Here is an 18,129-nt window from a genome sequence, read left to right on the forward strand (position 1 = left end):
TCGTATGATTTTAGAACTCTTTTTCTAGATTTAGCTGGACCAAGACTTAGCCATACTATATTTGCAGATTTACCATACAATGCAGTACCAGTTAATCGATCAGCTGCTTCATAGGTTCCACATTCTCTATGGGACAGCATTTTTATGCCCAAGCTGTATAATTTCCTAGAGACTGTTTTATCTGATGACCGGTCATTCCAGAGGTCTTGGAGCTCTGTTTTTTTTGATTTGGTTAAGTATGCTGTGACATATCGTGCAACTGCAGTAGAATTGTCTGCAATGTACTGCACATCTATGTTTGCAATCCACAAGTGGGCAATGATTTCATTGTAATCATTGATATATTTTTCTTCTTCTTTTCTTTTTATGCAATATGTATTTTTAGGTGACTTACCTTTAACACTATGTCTAACTGAAGACATGAGGTTGTTCACTTGACCTGTATTTGTAACTGGTCTAGGGAAACCAAATCGGCATTTTGTGTAGTATTTCCCTTTGTTTTTGTATTTGCGACGACAATATTTGCCACATTAGTGTCTTTGGAATTGTAAGATTTTTGCATGAAGATCACTATTTATGGATTCTGACGGAATTTCACAAGCGACATATTTTTCAATAAACTGTAAAACAGTGGCATCACTTTCTTGACCAAATTTAGGAACATCTTTAATCCATAAAAGCATGTGGACATGTGGCGCTCCTCTGGCTTGGTATTCTTTTCTCCAAAAGAAGTGTTGCACTTCTCCAAGGGGAGGAACAGTTTTATTACAAATAAAATGTAGCATAGCAATGAAGCGATGGTGAAAATATCTAGAAACATTAACAGGATCCTGAGAACAAAGTTTTCCAGGTGTTAGTATATCTATGTTTGTTTTGTTTTCGTTTGATATGCGTAGGAAAGCATGTAAATCTTCCCATGCATATTCTGCGCAACTTAATGTAACAAACCAAGTGGGTGGGCCAAGGTTTCTGATCATACAACGTATATCTCCATGGCGTCGAAACCAGTACTCTTTAGTACCTCACATATTTGCTAATAGATTTGTAAGATTTGCCTGTAAAACCTCATCTTTTTGTTGAACTTTTTGTAATAATTGTGTGGCTGTCATATTTTGAAAGTGTGATCCTGATTTTAATATGTGTGCAACTCTGTAACATAAAGTTGCTAGTTCACTTTCAAAGAGTAGGTGGAATATGTATTCCACATTTTGTCGAAATTTGGGATCTTCAGAATACATTCGTAATGAGCAATATTCTGATGCTGATATTTGAACAGGTCTATCATCGTATCTTCCTCCTTTGCCAGTAGGAAAGAGTAGAGGAAAAGCATGTGCTTCTATACTTTTTTCCCATATGCTGATAGGTGATCCTTTTGTTTGACGCATTTGGTACGTTTCCAGTGCATCTTCTATGGTGTCATTAGAGTGCAATGGGTGAATTGTATAATGGTCTAAAGTGTTTGCTATTGTAGCAGGATCTAGGAGCTCAAATTGACCAGTTTCTTGTGTCTCTTGAATTATTTCAGTTGTATCTTTCAAGTTTTCTTCAATATTAATTTCTATGTAATAATCATTATTCTGTTTGAGATATTGCAGGGCTTCTCTAACTTTATGTAAATCTACCAGTTGTTGCCAAATTTTTTTGTCTTTTGTAGGTACTCCATTTACCAAGATAATTAAAGATTGTTGCATTGGACGTTGCAGCCCTAGAGTGTGCACATTTTCTTTTAGATCTAATGGTAAATACACTATTTTTCCACCAATACCTTTCACTAATTCAGAGGGAGGTAATTTTGCAGTTTTGGTTGAAGGCGCATTATTGCTTGAAATGGATGAACTGTTTGAATTATGATGCTCTCATATAAATTAAGTTGTTGAAGGAGTTTTGGTAGTGGATGTAATTCCAAGTTATTTGAGATAGCACGTGAAGGAGTTTGGTTGTTGTCAAGTTTGGTAGTGCAGTAACTGCAAAGTATTATGGGGTCAGTTACTTCGTATTTGTTTTCTGCTATTAGGTAGAGAGCTAATTCAAACCATTTAGAATCTTCATTGTCTTCTATTTTGTATGAAATGTCTATAGTTTTTGTGTTACTTTTATAACACGTTCTGCGGCAACATACACACACGTGGTTTGGTACTTCGTGCTTTGAAATGTTAGTATTTCTTTTTTGTATGTGTGTAGTGAAAGGTTGCCATGTGCAGATTTGTTTACAAAGTTGGTTGACAGCTAATTCATCTCTAAGTGGGTTTCATTTCCAAAATATTTTTTCTGTATATACTCGATTTCTTCTAGTAGGTCTTTTGGTGTACCATGTAGAAGAATTTTATTTAAATTGGCTAGTGCCAAAGCAGGACTTTTTGCATAATACAGTTTATAAACTAGATTTCTTATACTTACATGATGTGTTGATATCCTTTTGATATCATGGAAGGTTGTTTTGAAAGTAGCTCCTGATATGCAGGCCAACGAATGTCCTTGCATTCCTGTGTGCTTGCGTACTGCACAAGCATCCATACTTTGCAGTATTTTAATTTTGATTTTGTCTTTGCTTTTCACATATTGATTGAGGAATAGGCGTAAAGATTTGAACATTTTTTTGGGAATGTTACACATTGACGTGCATGGCCATGTGTGAATTAGATGTTCTGATTCAGTCGAATGGAGGGGTAAATCTAAGTTTTCAGGGCATATTTTTGTAAGGAGTACTTCTTGTTCCATTATGGTATTATTAACTATTTCATAACCTCGACCACTGCTATCTATGGCAATTGTATTTGTTTGCTTTTGTTTGTACGCTTCTTCATTAAAGTATGGTTCTGTGCTTGTAGTGTGACTCCATTCACCTCCACAGATATTTAAGAAGTTATTTCTGTTCACATTTCGTTTATTGAGAAGTCTTTTTTGAAATTTAGTTATTAGTTTTGTTAGTGGTTTCATTCTGTTTAACACAACAATAAATAAGTTTCTTTTGAGAAGAATTGCACTGTCTATCAACGCTTCTAAGATTACTTTCCTACGATAGGTTTGAAGTGTTGAACCTGGTTTCTCTCCTGTTTTTATCAGATTTTGAAGGACTTTGTGACGGTACATTTTGGCTAATATACTTTTCTTGGTATGCTTACTTTGTACTATATCAAGATTTATAGAAGACGTTTTATTTGTAGTGATAGTTGATTTTCTGTTAATAGTTTTTTGGGTCGTTTTACTTTGTGATAGAGGTGGCAAAATGTTTGCACTAGAAACTTCTTCTGTTTCACAACATGACTGTATTAGCTCTTGTGTTTCAACGTTTTTTACAAATTCTTCTATAAATGGGTGTTTATGTTGGAGACTTTTCTTTTCATTTGCTCTACTTCTCCGTCCCTTTCTACGGAGTTGCTTTTTGGTGGGCATTCTTTAGCGTCTGTTGAAAAAATACAGAAGGTATGGGTTGGGGTTTTCTGCAATGCATGTGTGTTGTGTGCATGATTGTTTGAGTAAGATGATAAAGATGTATGTAATGGTGTGTGATTGTGAATTGGGAAGTTGAACTACTAGGGATGGGTATTCTTCAATTAATGTGTTACTAAACTGAGGTTCAGATGACAGAAAAAAGTAAGCCGGTGGTGTGGAGAAGAATAAATAATAAAGGTAAAGCTATACAATTAAAACAGTTGTTTATTCTACAACATCTACATTCTAGCGGCTGAGTTGGGTAATTTGTGTGCCGAAAAATAGGAATTTGAGGGCCATTCTTACAGGAGATCACTGTTTAAGACGGGGGGATTTTTGGTCAGAATGGTGCAGAATCTCTATTTTTAGGCACAGAAATACCATGAATGCACCGTACAGTGCATGTGAGTTATAAATCAAATATTATGGTAACAATCTACTTACTTTTTTTAAAAAAATGAGTAGTTTGCTTCTTAGTTGTTCTTTGTAAATCAAAATCGGCTGCTTCTATTCAGGAGAATGGGCTTCACTGCAATTGTAAAAGAAAGAAATTAGTAATTTGGTTGTTATATAGCACTGTTTTCATTTTAGACATCGATTTTTTTTAAATTGAAAAGCTCAGCGCCTTCCTGAAAACCTTTAAAACTATATAATGACTAAGAGTAGGAAAGAAAATATCTTTACTATGGTTTGTGGAATTCATAATCTACCAACGTATACCACTATTCTTGTAACTAAGCTTTTCCACGTAATAGTGAGTCATTGTCATCATAGCTCTCAACCATGTGTGTCACAAAGGCGGGTGAAATCACCTGATTTTGTTTTTGGCGGGTGAGACGCCCATTGGAATGAATGGGCGTGCAGGAGGCTTGGCGGGTGGGTCAGTCCTTTACAAGGCCGGTGACACCCGCCAAAAGCGTGTGAGTTGAGAGCTATGTGTCATAGCCTGCTTTTGCACGTAACAGTGAGTGAATGTCATAGTCTGCTTGTCCTATATAAATGTATGTAAGTACTTATATAAACGAAAAAAATTGAAACCAATTATGTGTTTGTACAAATATTATTGTTTGAGATTTGATCATAGAGTGTGTATGTTATTTTGTGTGATTATATGTCGTGTATATATTTTATTTCAAAAATGTTAGTTTAATAGTATTTGCATGTGTGTGTGTGCATGAAGAAATTAAATGATATAAAGGTTTGTAAGTGACAGGTCATTTTAGGACAATGAAACAATGATCGTCCATTCATTTTTCAGATTATAGAAGGTAAATGTCGGTTAGAAAATGTGTTCATGTACTGTGTAGAAAATATGCATACCTGTACTTTCTGTTCATGTATATGGATATGGACCAAGCTGCAAGTAGAAATATTGGAGATTTGTATAGTATTTCTCGTAGATCGTGGTTGTCAATGGTATGAGACTTGTACTCCGAGAGATACACCGTACATTTGTAGTGCTGCTCTATGATGATGCAGTTACATGTAGAGTTATTGGATTTGATTGGTGGATGGTCATGTGATTGATTAGCTACATCCAATGAGGGAATGGCACAGAGAGTGAAATCGAAATGGTTGAAGGGCTGTTCATGTTACGATACGTTCGCAGACATGGCGGTAGTTCTAGGACACCGCGTATTACATCTGGGGAATTTGGGGAGGGCAGGTATGGAAATGAGATTGGATGAAGCAAGGGATTGGTCAGTAAAGTTTAGTGAGTGTGTTGTGCTAGGAGAGGTTTTCTCAGATATTGTTTTTGCAGAGAGAAGAACAGATAGCTATGGCTGAGTGTTTCAAAACACAGATTGTATGGATTTTGGGAGACTCGTGGATTCATTGGTTGAAGGTGCATGCAGAACGCTGTGGAGTATCTATAGATCTTGGATTCCCACATGTGGAAGTGCACTTGCATGGAGTGCGTGGAATGAAGTGGTTGGACTTACTACCTCTCTGTGCAACTTTGAAGATAGAGGAACATCCAGACATAATTGTAATTCATTGTGGAGGGAACAGTTTAGGACATGTGTCTGGAATTTCTTTGCAATTTGCAATGAAAGAAGGACTTCAGAAGATAATAGACATGTTTCCAAACTCTAAAATAATGTTTTCACGGATTGCGCAGAGACAAGTGTGGCTTCGTTCTTTCTCATGTGGTCCACAAATGGAGAAAGCAAGGCGTAATGTTAATAAGGCTGTTTGTGCCTTCCTAAGAGATTTTGGCATGTCCTCTTTTAACAATGAAAATATTTTGTTTTGTAGTACATACATTTTTCGCAAAGATGGAGTCCATCGTACTTATGCTGGCAATCAGATTTTTCTGAGAAATGTACAAAATGCATTGCGACCTTTTTTAGAAATACAGCATTTGTTTTGAAGTACGTCTTACGTAGTTAAAATGTTTTACATTCAAACACCTCCCAAAGGCTCTTTTCAGAGCCACCACTTCCTGTTGGATTAAAATGCATTGGTTTCAATAGGGTAGCAATGCAATTGTTTTTCTGTTCGCGGACCGTCCGCGGACTTTCACGAAATGAAAATGGCTATGCTTTATGTATCTTCACTTCTATTTTTTAACTGTGAAAGGCGGCTCTGAAAAGAGCGTTATTTATTTTTTTGATGTTTGTTATTTTGTATTTTATTTGTTCTTTTTTATACACGACACACTAGGAGAGGAGGGAAAGGAGGGTAAAGGGAGGGGGACACCAACCAAAGGGATAAGAAAGGGCGAGCTGAGAGAGGAAGATGTAGAGTGGGTTTTATTTGGGTAGTGAGCAGGTCTTCTGGTGCTCTGAGACGATCGTCTCAAAAGCACTCCGAAGTCGCTCCCCCCTGCAGAGTACTGTGTCACAGTACACACATACAACTGTGACCCTCGAAAGGTAAGGGTCATCAGAATTCTGTATGGCCTGTGAGGCAGCTTGAGGAAGACACTGTCCCACAGAGGTGTTCCTTGTGGTGACAGGATCAGGAACAGAGGATGAAGTAGAGGCAATCAACCTACTGCGCTTCTCGCAAGGTACAACCTTGCGAATGGCCCCAGTGTGGAATGAGCACAGGTGTCGCTTCATGGTAGTGGTCCCAAAGCTATACGAACCATGCTTCCCGCGACTGAGTACCATTTTGCACTCATTACAGGTGACACGGTTCGCATGAGACTTAGGACCGTTTCCATGAACGGTAAACAACCGCCACACCCAAGATTCACGCCGACGCCGGGTAGTAGGGATATCCTCTACCTCATTCTCGTCATCCTCTTCTTCCTCCTCTGTATCCTCAATCCTGTTCCCCTATTCAGGCCCTTGGGGAAATGGTGGTGGTGGAGGGGGTGGGGTGGTGCTGAGGCAGATGTAGCACCATGTGGTAATAGTCGAGCCATGGATGTCATAGGCTTGGAGATGGAAATCTCAAAATCTGCAAAGTATGCAGCAAAATGCAGTGTGCTCTGTGGAATAGTCAGAAACACAATGAGAATGCGCTCTAGGGCGTGGTCTTATATCGGGGTGCTTGTGCGCGGGTCTCAGACATGTCGTCCGCAAGACAGATCGAACATCAAAAAAGGTTCAAAAAGTCACAAAAACTATGTGGAAAGTTAGGATTAGTATGTGGGATTTGTGGTATTTATTAATGAGAAATATTGTGGATTACTTGGAAATGTACTTTTAAACTGGTCGGGGACACGAACAGTGTCCGCATTTAGAGCACGAGATGAGCGTGGGCGCGGTCACATGATTGTTTTGTGAGCATGTTCGCTAAGGTAGCGGTCGTCCGCAGGACACCCAATGTACGGACATTGTTTCGCGCATGCGTGTTGATGTTCTGCAGACAGTGTTCAGGTCCTGAAGTAATTAAAAGTGTGTTACATGTAAAATGAACAGTTACGGACAGCCGTTTGTTCTTAGCACAGTTTAATTTATTTGCTAACAATACGGACAGACATAGCGTTTCAAGCACACCTCCATTTTCGTTTATTTACGAACAATTCAGGACACCACGAGTGTTCTTAGAACAGTTTCTGCTTGCTATCGAACACTACGAATAGGGATAGTGTTCTTAAGGACATCTCCATTTTAATTTATTTACGAACATTTCAGGACACTACGAGTGTTCTTAGAACATGTTCAACTTGCATGAGAACATTACGGACAGATGTAGTGTCCTCAGGACAGTCACATTTTCGTTTCTTTACGAACGTTTCCGAACAACCGCGGTGTCCGTGGACACCTAAATTGGTTTTATCACAAGGAACTGAAAGTAATTACAAGACAATATAAGAAAAGTAACTTTATTTCATATATATATACAATTATGACTGGGAAGGTGGGGCAAAAACGGAAACAAAAACATGAGAATTAGGGATTTCTAGATAACTGGGATCAGGTGAAGAAGGGAAGGAAAGCTCATCGAAACGCTTTGGTCCATAGACAGGGTTTGGGGTTAACTGCGTGGGATAGGGTGAGAGGGGACAAGTGCAGGTTGGACAATGGTGTGCTGTTGGGGGTTTCACATAATTTTCCACAATGTTTTTCAAATCCATACAATTTTGCATAAGGTCGTCCATTTTTTCATTAATCTGCTGTAGAGTGATATCCTCTGATTGTTGTTGTGAGATGCTTGGAATTTTTGTATGGTCTGTAATAAAAAAAATGTATATGTTAAATGTATACAAAATAATATTTATTAATTGGTTTATATAGTAAAGTGTGTACCATTAGGTGGACTATTTTCTAACATTTCCTCTCGTGGGAAATGCTCCTCTAGCCAGTCGAGAGTACTACACATTTCTGTGAGAAAACAAAAAAGTTATATGTTTTCTTTTTCTAATATAGAAAGTTTATAAATATATGAGTAAAAAGAAGTGCACTTACTATGTCTGGTGAGATATGTAATCAGTAGTGTATACGTCTGGTCTTGCTGTTGGTTGTGGAGCGTCTGTGAGGTAATTATGGTGGAAGCCACTTTATCTTCTTTTGGTATATTCCATTTTAAAACATATTGTATTTACATGAATGGTTAGTGTGTTACATATATGGGTAACATTTTTTAAGTATTACTATATATACTTTGTATGTGTGCTGCTTTGTGAATTTGTTAAATGTTCCTATGTTATGATATAACTATTACACATACCTCCCCAGAGTTTTTAGGTGGTGGTACTGTTGTCCAAACATGTCTGCGGACCGTCAAATTCAGTAGAAAGGGTTCAGTATGTTCCATATTATATGTACATAAAGTCAAAGTTATTATTGTTAAGTTGTGCTACTAAAAAACTATGAAATTCAGTAAAAAAACGTTGTTAAAGGGACGTTATGGTTAAGTTGCGCTACTAAAAACCTATGAAATTCAGTGAAAAAACATTGTTAAAGGGACGTTATGGTTCAAAGTAAAACCGAAAAACCCCTGAAATTCGGCAGTTATGGTAAAATAAGCAACCATAACTCGCGCCGCCACCGTGCACTGCTAACACTAACACCCAGGACATCAAAGATGACATCACAAATGTCATTGATGACATCACTGATGACATCACATGTGCATTTACCTTTCATGAAAAGTCTGTACAAGGGATTCTTAGTGTAATGTTAATAAAAAAAAGTGTCAAAGATTATTGGAATAAATATCAAGTGCTAATCAGTGCATTAAGCTATGCATTGATATAAATAGCATTCTATTATTAACTTCAATCCAGTATACTAAGGTACTCATGTAGAAACATAGGCATTGTGTGCAGCATACATGATGGAGGTGCAATATTCATAAGCTTGCCATGTTGAATATTGAAATGATAACTGTTTTCATATTAGAGTTTTGCGTACAGTGAAACTTGTGATAAGTAGGTAATAAAACCCACTTACTACATAATTGCATTATTATACACAAATCACAAAGAGACAACACCACATACAAATATGAATATATACAAGGGAATTGAAGTAGGAAAAAGAAACAGCAATAGTAGCAGAAAGTGTTCATAACCTAACTGATTACCTTTATGCAGAGAAATGATTGATCTTTTTCAAAGCTGTTACTTACCCTATGTATATATATCACATGATGTGTCTGGACCCTAAGGAAAAGAGTGTGAGTACAACATATAAATATATGAGCATATACAGGGAAAGTACAGTAATAAAAAAACATCAAAAGTATCAGAAAGTGCTGATAAATCTACTGATAATTTTAATGCACAAAAAGGATTGCTGTTTTTCAAGGTTGTGACTCCTCCTATGTATATGTTTCATATGATATGACTGGACCATAAGGGAATTATTCTAAGAACATACTTGAAGGATAAGTCTACGGATATAGTCATTTACAATTTTTAGTTCCTGACTGTTACTGAAGAAAATCATGTGGCCTAGATATGTCAGGAAAGGAAAAAAGGGGGAGTCAGATATGTGATGTCATCAGTGATGTCATCAATGACATTTGTGATGTCATCTTTGATGTCCTGGGTGTTAGTGTTAGCAGTGCACGGTGGCGGCGCGAGTTATGGTTGCTTATCTTACCATAACTGCCGAATTTCAGGGGTTTTTCGGTTTTACTTTGAACCATAACGTCCCTTTAACAACGTTTTTTCACTGAATTTCATAGGTTTTTAGTAGCGCAACTTAACCATAACGTCCCTTTAACAAAGTTGTTTTACTGAATTTCATAGGTTTTTAGTAGCGCAACTTAACCATAACGTCCCTTTAACAAAGTTTTTTTACTGATATATATATATATATATATATATATATATATATATATATATATATATATATATATATATAAAAAAAAACATGAGCTGTTTCATGGCAAAGAAAGACAGGGGCGCTTTTAAAATAAATAATCAAGCAAGCACAAAACGTCACAGAGAAGAAGATTTAATTTGTTCACTTGTATGAGTCTAAAAAAATAGGCAAGGCACCTTGTTCACAATTATGAAATGCACATTTCTGCGGGAATGTGCACCAGCCAATGGGTCTTGTGGACAGCTACTGGCAACTGTTAGTACTAGGTTCAAGATACATAAAAGCACTTAACGTACACATGGGTGCTAAAAGCACATTCACACTGACGGACCTATGGGGCACCTCAATGTGAAAGCCTGACAAAAGAAAATGATTCCTATCCCTATTTGAGTAATCGAAATGCAAGTGCGTCTGATGTGGTACATTCGTGCAAGGGTGATAACTAGGATGGTAAATGACCCACTCATGTATTATGTGTCACTTTGCACCTGTTTCAGCAGATGGAGGAGGGGGATTTTCTTTTTGTGCAAATTTCGAATGCATCGCATTTATGAAGTTGGGTTGTCTTTGAAAGGGGCAGAACCGTTTCCTTCCACGACCTATTTTGTGAAAATTCAAACCTATTATTGTGTGCATTCCATTCTCTTTGGAGACTCAACCTTCTGAGTTGGTGGCCAAGTCTCATTTTAGTCACAAACACACGATGGCAATCTATACATTCTTCCTTAGAAATCAAGATTGTGATATTAACAAGCATATCTACAGACCTTAATTTCCTAAAGCAACACTAAAAAGAGGTTTTGAGTTCATTGAAAGATATTACGGTACCCAAGTAACCTGGTAAATCCAGAAACAAGTGATACATACAGAGTGCTGCACATAGGTCGAGGTCAGTACTGGTCAGTAGGTCCATACCTATTTTGAAACAGACGCTAAGGATGAATACTCTATCCTTAAGGTGAAAACAAGGGCAAATTGTCATGAAATATTGTAGCTTTGACACCCCGTTCCAAGGGCTGCAATGGGACGAGCCAGCAGCCTGAGTTACAGGCCCACGCGAAGCAAGGGCCTATAACGAGGGCACCAGGATGTTACCCCCCATTCCAGCCCGTGAAACGGTGTGCTAACACTATTAGCACACTCAGTTACCAAAGCAGGACCTAAGAACGGGACGCATGTGGTGTCCCCTTCATTGAATGAAAATACTGTGCCAAGATGGCCATCACGGTTATGGAAGGAGAGGCACCATAAGGAGACCCTCTTCTATTTCCATGGCGACCATACACTGAGAAGGAGGGAAGGTGATGTGGCAGCGGCGGCAGGTGGCACTGCCACAATAGGTAAGTGGGGCTGGGATAAGTTCAAATAAAAAACAAGGGAAAGGGTGGGTAGAAGACGGTGGCCCGGAGTGGGGGTGGCAGCCTGTGGGTTCCATGGAACGCGGGCTTAGATCAGAGATTTCAGCCCACAATGCACAGCACCTGATTGCCTGATTGGCTGTGCCGCCCGCCCTGTGTGCTAATAAGGTGCATGTTATCAAACTTGTACTTTGTGATTGCACAGAACTTTAGTTCAGAGTAACCACAACTAGTAACTGATATCTCAATATACTATGCTTGTTCTAATCCAATATTATCAGAATTAGCATCAAGAACTGTTGGAGCAATTAATGAGGAATTTAGTGTAGATGTTATATGACCCTGACTGGATTGGTACATTATGTATGATGCACGAGTATGCTATCAAAATAAGGCATGCATATATGTCCTTATTACTTGTTTTCCAACACCAATGAATTAGGGCTATTTTCATCCAGCTCCACATCATTGATAAATTGCCTCAAGATTCCCATTATCATTGCCATGCCCTGGGCCGATAAATGACCCATTGTTCCAAATACCTTTTTGATGGATTGTGTATTTAATCCGGTTTTAAAAATTAGGATTGATTGTCTCTTCAGAGACCTGTCATTTGAAAAGACAGATGAAACACCTCTTTAATGTCCCTCCCATTAATACTCCAGAGAAACCAAAGAAACAAGGCTGCAGCTTTGGCAGCATCAAAGGGAGAGGCAATATGTCACTATATGTGAATAATTTGCAGTTATTCCCTTCGCACTCTAAAGATGTGGACAATATTTATATTTTAAAAATCCAAAACACCTCACTCGTTCAATTACTGGAGAAATTGCCAATGTGAAGAATGCACATGTTCGCAAATATACAGGGGGTGTAGAAAAATGGGCAAACTTAAACACTGGCATGTTTTTCAAATTTCCTTTCAAAATAAGAATATCAAAGTTTTTAAGACATACTTGAAAGAATTGTATCATATGTTCTTGTCTTTAGCTTTTTGGATCTTATGCAGCCACTAATATACGATTGGCGTTCAAAATTATTTGTTTACCCAGCATCTTCATTAGCATAACCCCACAGAATGATAGTCTGTACGTGTTGTTGCAAATGTTTTTATTCAATATCAGTTTACCTGATTGTGAGCTGCCAGCAGAATGCCAACCCCCCCCCCCACCTCTCCCAACACCCCCCCCCACCCCTCCGGCGAGATTGAAAAGTGGCATCTGTTCACACTTTAATGAAAACGTGTTACATTTGGAATAGGGGTCTTACTTGATGCACATTTCTGCCAGGAATAAAACCTCATGCAAACTCCCAAATGACTCTATAAGTGAATATAGTACTTACATACTCAACTCGATGTTACCATTCTATCGGTAGTATGTTCAACTGGTGCAAATTGCACTACTTGTTGCTAAAGCTGTTTTCTTTTAAATAAGTATTGAAAAAGGCAACGAAGTTTGAATAATCGAAAAATAAGAAATCTTTCTTTGTTATGACCTCAATTAAAAGCTGCCAGCAAGCACATCTTTTATGGATAGAAATGACACTAGTGATTGTGGCTACGCGGGGGCACTAGTAAACTCAATATCCAGAGTTTGCTCTTGATGTACACAATGGAATGCTGCATGGAAACCAACGCTATGAGTGGAATCATGATACGCAATGATATGATATGGCATTTATAAAGCGCGTATACACAAGTGTTTCAAGGCACGACGAGGCAAGTTAGGGGGAACAGAGGGAAGACAGACAACGATCCTACTAGGCCAAGTGTCATTCAGATCGCACAAGTGCACAGGAAGGGGGAAGGGGAGAGTGTGAGGGGAACAATGTGCAGTATATGAATCAGCAGCAACCTGGCAAGCTGTGGGTCAATCATGGACAAACAACCGTATAAGGATTTCTTGACTAGACCAGTGCTTTAAACGGCCCAGCCTTGATCTTCTTATTTTTGAACGTTTGAGTACCTGCACTTCTCAACGCCTGAAAGAGAGTACTTGTACTGAACTATGTCGCTACTTAAAGGACTAGTTTTTGCTGGAGAAAGCGGTGCCCTCTCCCTCCTCCTCTCGCCACCACTCGTATTGCCCATAATGTCTCTCTCCTTCAGGGCCCACCCGGCAGAACAAAAGGAGAGGCAAACGTGCATCTACTGTGCTCTCAGCACAGTAGGCGTGGAACACTGTGTTGCTAAGTGGGCTTTACCTGTTACCATTGATGTCCTTTGATGGAGCTGGGATTGATTTAGAAAGCTTTGGAAATGACTTTTTTTTAAAAGAGGTTTCTTTGTTATTAGCAGTGCTTATACTAATCTATAAATGTTTAAGTAATTGGCGTGGTGATGGAACGTTTTCGACTGAAAACTCGCACACAGCTTCAGTTACATGCCGAATGTCATCTTAAAAGCAATGAAAGCGAGCAATAATACATCTCCCCTTCTAAAGCTTAGTTTACAGCTGTGATATCTGCTAGATTGATCAGCAAAAAAGAACGTCTCATTTAATATGGATAGACAAACTTTCTTAACATAGTTCATAGCAACACACTGGAAGTTTGTGTGAAAGGATCTCAGATACACTTCCTTACCACAGTGTGTGCTCCTTGGCACATGATTTAATCTCACTGGGCATTGACTGCAAACAACACAGTGTGCCTAAAAAGGACCTGTGTCTAAGGTGCTTCGCTGAAATGGCCGGCACCAAAACTGCTGCAGTGGAGTGTCCGTTTTATCTTGGACAGTACCTGCACTTTTGTTAACATTTAAAGCACTGGACTAGACTCACGGCTGCCTTTGCTGTTGGTGCATGGAGCAAGAGTATGTGTGTGTTAATCACCATCAACCCATGTGGCATTTCTAGATGTTGTTTTGCACGCTATTCTTATCAGGACCAGAAATCAGACAGCCTGAAAGCGACAAGAAAAGGTACATCTAAATGTCATTCTTTTTATCTCAGGTCGTGCGTATGGAGAAATATGCGCCCTAATGTTTAAACAGCTACACGTGTGTGAACATCCAAATGTCCCGTAGAGAAAAAAAAGGCACGAGTTTAGCATGTTACTCGGTTGGCACCACATTTGTCAATTAATACAAATGCCGCTGACTAGTAAACAAATCCGTGTAATGCACATTACGTGACAATTACACTTTATGCGTTAAAAGGCTTAAGTAGAGCTGCAGGATAAACATGTGCACATGTGAGAAATCTTTCCGTGGGGGCCCTTGGGCACGGGCAGCACACGCAGACTAATGAACAGTCTATTCATGACAACTGCAGGACAAGCTTTGACAAGAAAACACATATCAACACCGCGCCTGCTCGCAAACAGAAAAACAGACTTTGTAGAAAAGACTCTGCACATACTAGCAGACAAGGCCATTAAATGTAAGGCGGTTTGCGCACTGAAAAGAGGCTGAATGTTATACTGTAAAGCCACCTCAAAGGTCAGAAACAGTACCAAAGACATGAGAAACGCATGGTATGACATCAGGAGACAGTTCCGGGAGATGATCTGCCAGCCAATGAACACGTGAAGAGCATCTGCCAATGAACACGTGAAGAGTCGATCTGCCAGCCAATGAATATGTGAAAAGTGATCTGCCAGCCAATGAACATGTGAAGAGCAGCGCAGAGTGTCACCAAAGGAAGTTACAAATCGAAAGTGGCTGGGGAGATGTTGTTGGCAGAAATGGGAATGTGATCCCTTTTGAAGTTGTTGAGGCAGACTTCTTGAACGAGATTCCTTAAATCAGGAATCCGTCCAAGAAAGAAAAGTGGTGTTCAAAACAACATGTAAGTGTTGTGAATTGTTCATATATTGCCATGCATTCACAACAACATGCAACAGAACAGCAACTATCACATTTTCAAATCCATGCCAAGCTTTACTTTAAGACCAGTGTCACGCTGCACAGCAATGCTTGGATGAATGGATTTGTGTAATGAAGATGAGCATTGACACACGCTTACATTCTATGTTGGACTTGCAGGACCAGAGGAGCAAATAAAGGTCATGCAAATGGCCAAAGGCACTCCATAGGAAGAGCTGCTCATATAAAGGAGCACGAGCCTGCATCTGCCTAGAGCACAAGCCTATTAGACAACACAGGCATGTTTTCATGGAGCCATGGAGGAAGACTCAGTTCAGGAAAGACACTAGCATCTACTACTGAATATGCACAAAGGGAGGAGGATGACGCTGATTTATAATAATTCTTAGATCCTAATAGCAATGTCTTGTCAACTACTTTTCAGCAATACAGATATGGTTCATCTATCCACTGCAATAACAGATTGGTGCCCTGAAGCACAGGTGGGAGATGGAAATGTTGCGGACGCCACTTACATTTTGCTTATTGTAGACCTGGATAAGGGGCAAAGAATCCTTTTGCAGAGTAGCCAATTACAAAACACGTTTCTATAGGGAATCAAGGCACGTGCAAAGTCACACAACGTTATGTTAAAGAAGGGGACTGAAGAGGCATACGTGGAAAGGCTGAGCATTATTGATGAGCTTCAAAGCATCGGTAACATGCGGAGGTAGCTCCCCAACTCTAGGGACACATTTACCAGAACTCTAAAGAAATATTTTAAACGCAGTTGGCACAATATATGAAACTCTTCCCCAGCAGCTGTGAACAGCAATGTAGACATTGTAATAATGTCATCAGATTTGGTGTGAGATAAGGGATGGAAATGTTTAGCTCTTGGTTTACAGAGAACGCACAAATTGTCACCTTTGGGGTGGATTTAGCTATTAGGCATTGAAATACTGTCAGCCTCATTACGAGTTAGACGGTAAGTGGTACAATTGGCGGTACCTGATTTACCGCCACCACTATGCCAAATTATGAGGTTGGGTTTTGAGTGGAAGATTTACCTCCAGCAAAACCTTGCAGGTAAATCTTCCCACTCCATGCCGAAAAATCGGCGTAATTGGCAGAATTACTGCAGCAGTAATTCTAGCACTAAAATTGTGCCAAAAAAGCCCCATTGGGTGCAATGGACCCAAAATAAATGGGGAATTACACCGCCACCAACACTTGTAATCAGGCAGAAATTCCACCTGACCATGTGGCAGTAACTTTAATTTCTCAGGGCTAATCTTTTGAAGATTTACCTCTTATTTTCTGCCTAACTCATAATGAGGACCATTGGAACTGACTGAAGTGGCATTGTATATGTTAAATATATACTAGAGATATACATTATTTGTTGTCATTTCGGTTTTATATTGTGTTTGTATTTCCATGTTTTGTAAAGATGTGTTAAAAATAGCAAAATAAATTCTGCCCTGGGGAATAATTGATCCTGCCGAGTGGATTAGGATACTAATTTTCCCAGCGAAATTGCGTGCCTCACCTCGCAAGGCCAGGCTGCACCCCAATGAAATCACGCGCCTCACCTTGCAAGCCCAGGCTGCACCCGTGCAAAAACGTGGACCCTCTCTCGTAAACCCAGGCTGCACCCCAGCAAAATTGCGCGCCTCAACACGCAAGCCCAGACTGCACCCCAGTGAAAATGTGAGTCCACCCCCCTAAGCCCTCCGAACCAATTATGACCGCATACCCCCTAATGCACATTACCTCTCTAGCCCAGACACAACCCACCAGCCCCCTTGAGTCTGGACACCACCACCAGCTCCCCCAGTCTGGAGACCATCAACCAGTCGCATCCAGTCTGGACACCACCCACCACCCCCCATCACCTGCGACCCCCCAGGCAGCCCCATCTACTCTGGGCACCATCCCCAGGTCCCCCACACCTGTGACACCCCCAGGCAGTCCCCTCCAGACTGGACACCACCCATCAGACCCCCTCACCTGTGACACCAACCAGGCAGCCCCCTACAGACTGGATACCAGCCACCATCCCTCTCACCTGTGATAACCCTAAGGCAGCCCCCTCTAGTCTGGACACCACCCCCATCCCCCTCAGCTGTGACACCCCCAGGCAGCCCCCTCCAGACTGGACACCACCCAAGACCCCCTCACCTGTGACAAACCCCCTGGCAGACCCCTTCAGTCTGGACACCACCCCAGCCCCCCTCACCTGTGACACCCCCACAGGCATCCATTTCCAGAACTGGACATCACCCACCAGCCCCCCTCACCTGTGACCCCCCCCCCAGGCAGCCCCTCCAGTCTGGACACTACTCCCAGCCCCACCTCACCTGTGACCCCCCCATGCAGCCCCCTCAGTCTGGACACCACCCACCAAACCCCCTCACCTGTGACCCCCCTCAGTCAGCACCCTCCAGACTGGACACCACCTGCCAGCCCCCATCACCTGTGACCCCCCAGGCAGCCCCTCCAGTCTGGACACCACCCCTCAGCCCCCTCACCTGTGACCCCCCAGGCAGCCCCCTCCAGACTGGATACCCCCCACCTTCGCTCACCTGTGACCTCTGTGGCAGCACCCTCCAGACTCGACACCACCCTCCATACCCTCTCATCTGTGATCCCCACCCCAGGAAGCCTCCTCCAGACTGAATACCACCCCCAGCCCCACTCAAATGTGACACCCCCCAGGCAGCTCCCTCCAGTCTGGACACCACAACACACTTACCTGTGACACCTCCCAGGCAGCCCCCTACAGATGGACACCACC

Source organism: Ambystoma mexicanum, chromosome 7q (assembly GCF_040938575.1).
Source record: "Ambystoma mexicanum isolate Mex_15411 chromosome 7q, UKY_AmexF1_1, whole genome shotgun sequence".
Classification (NCBI taxonomy): Eukaryota; Metazoa; Chordata; class Amphibia; order Caudata; family Ambystomatidae; genus Ambystoma; species Ambystoma mexicanum.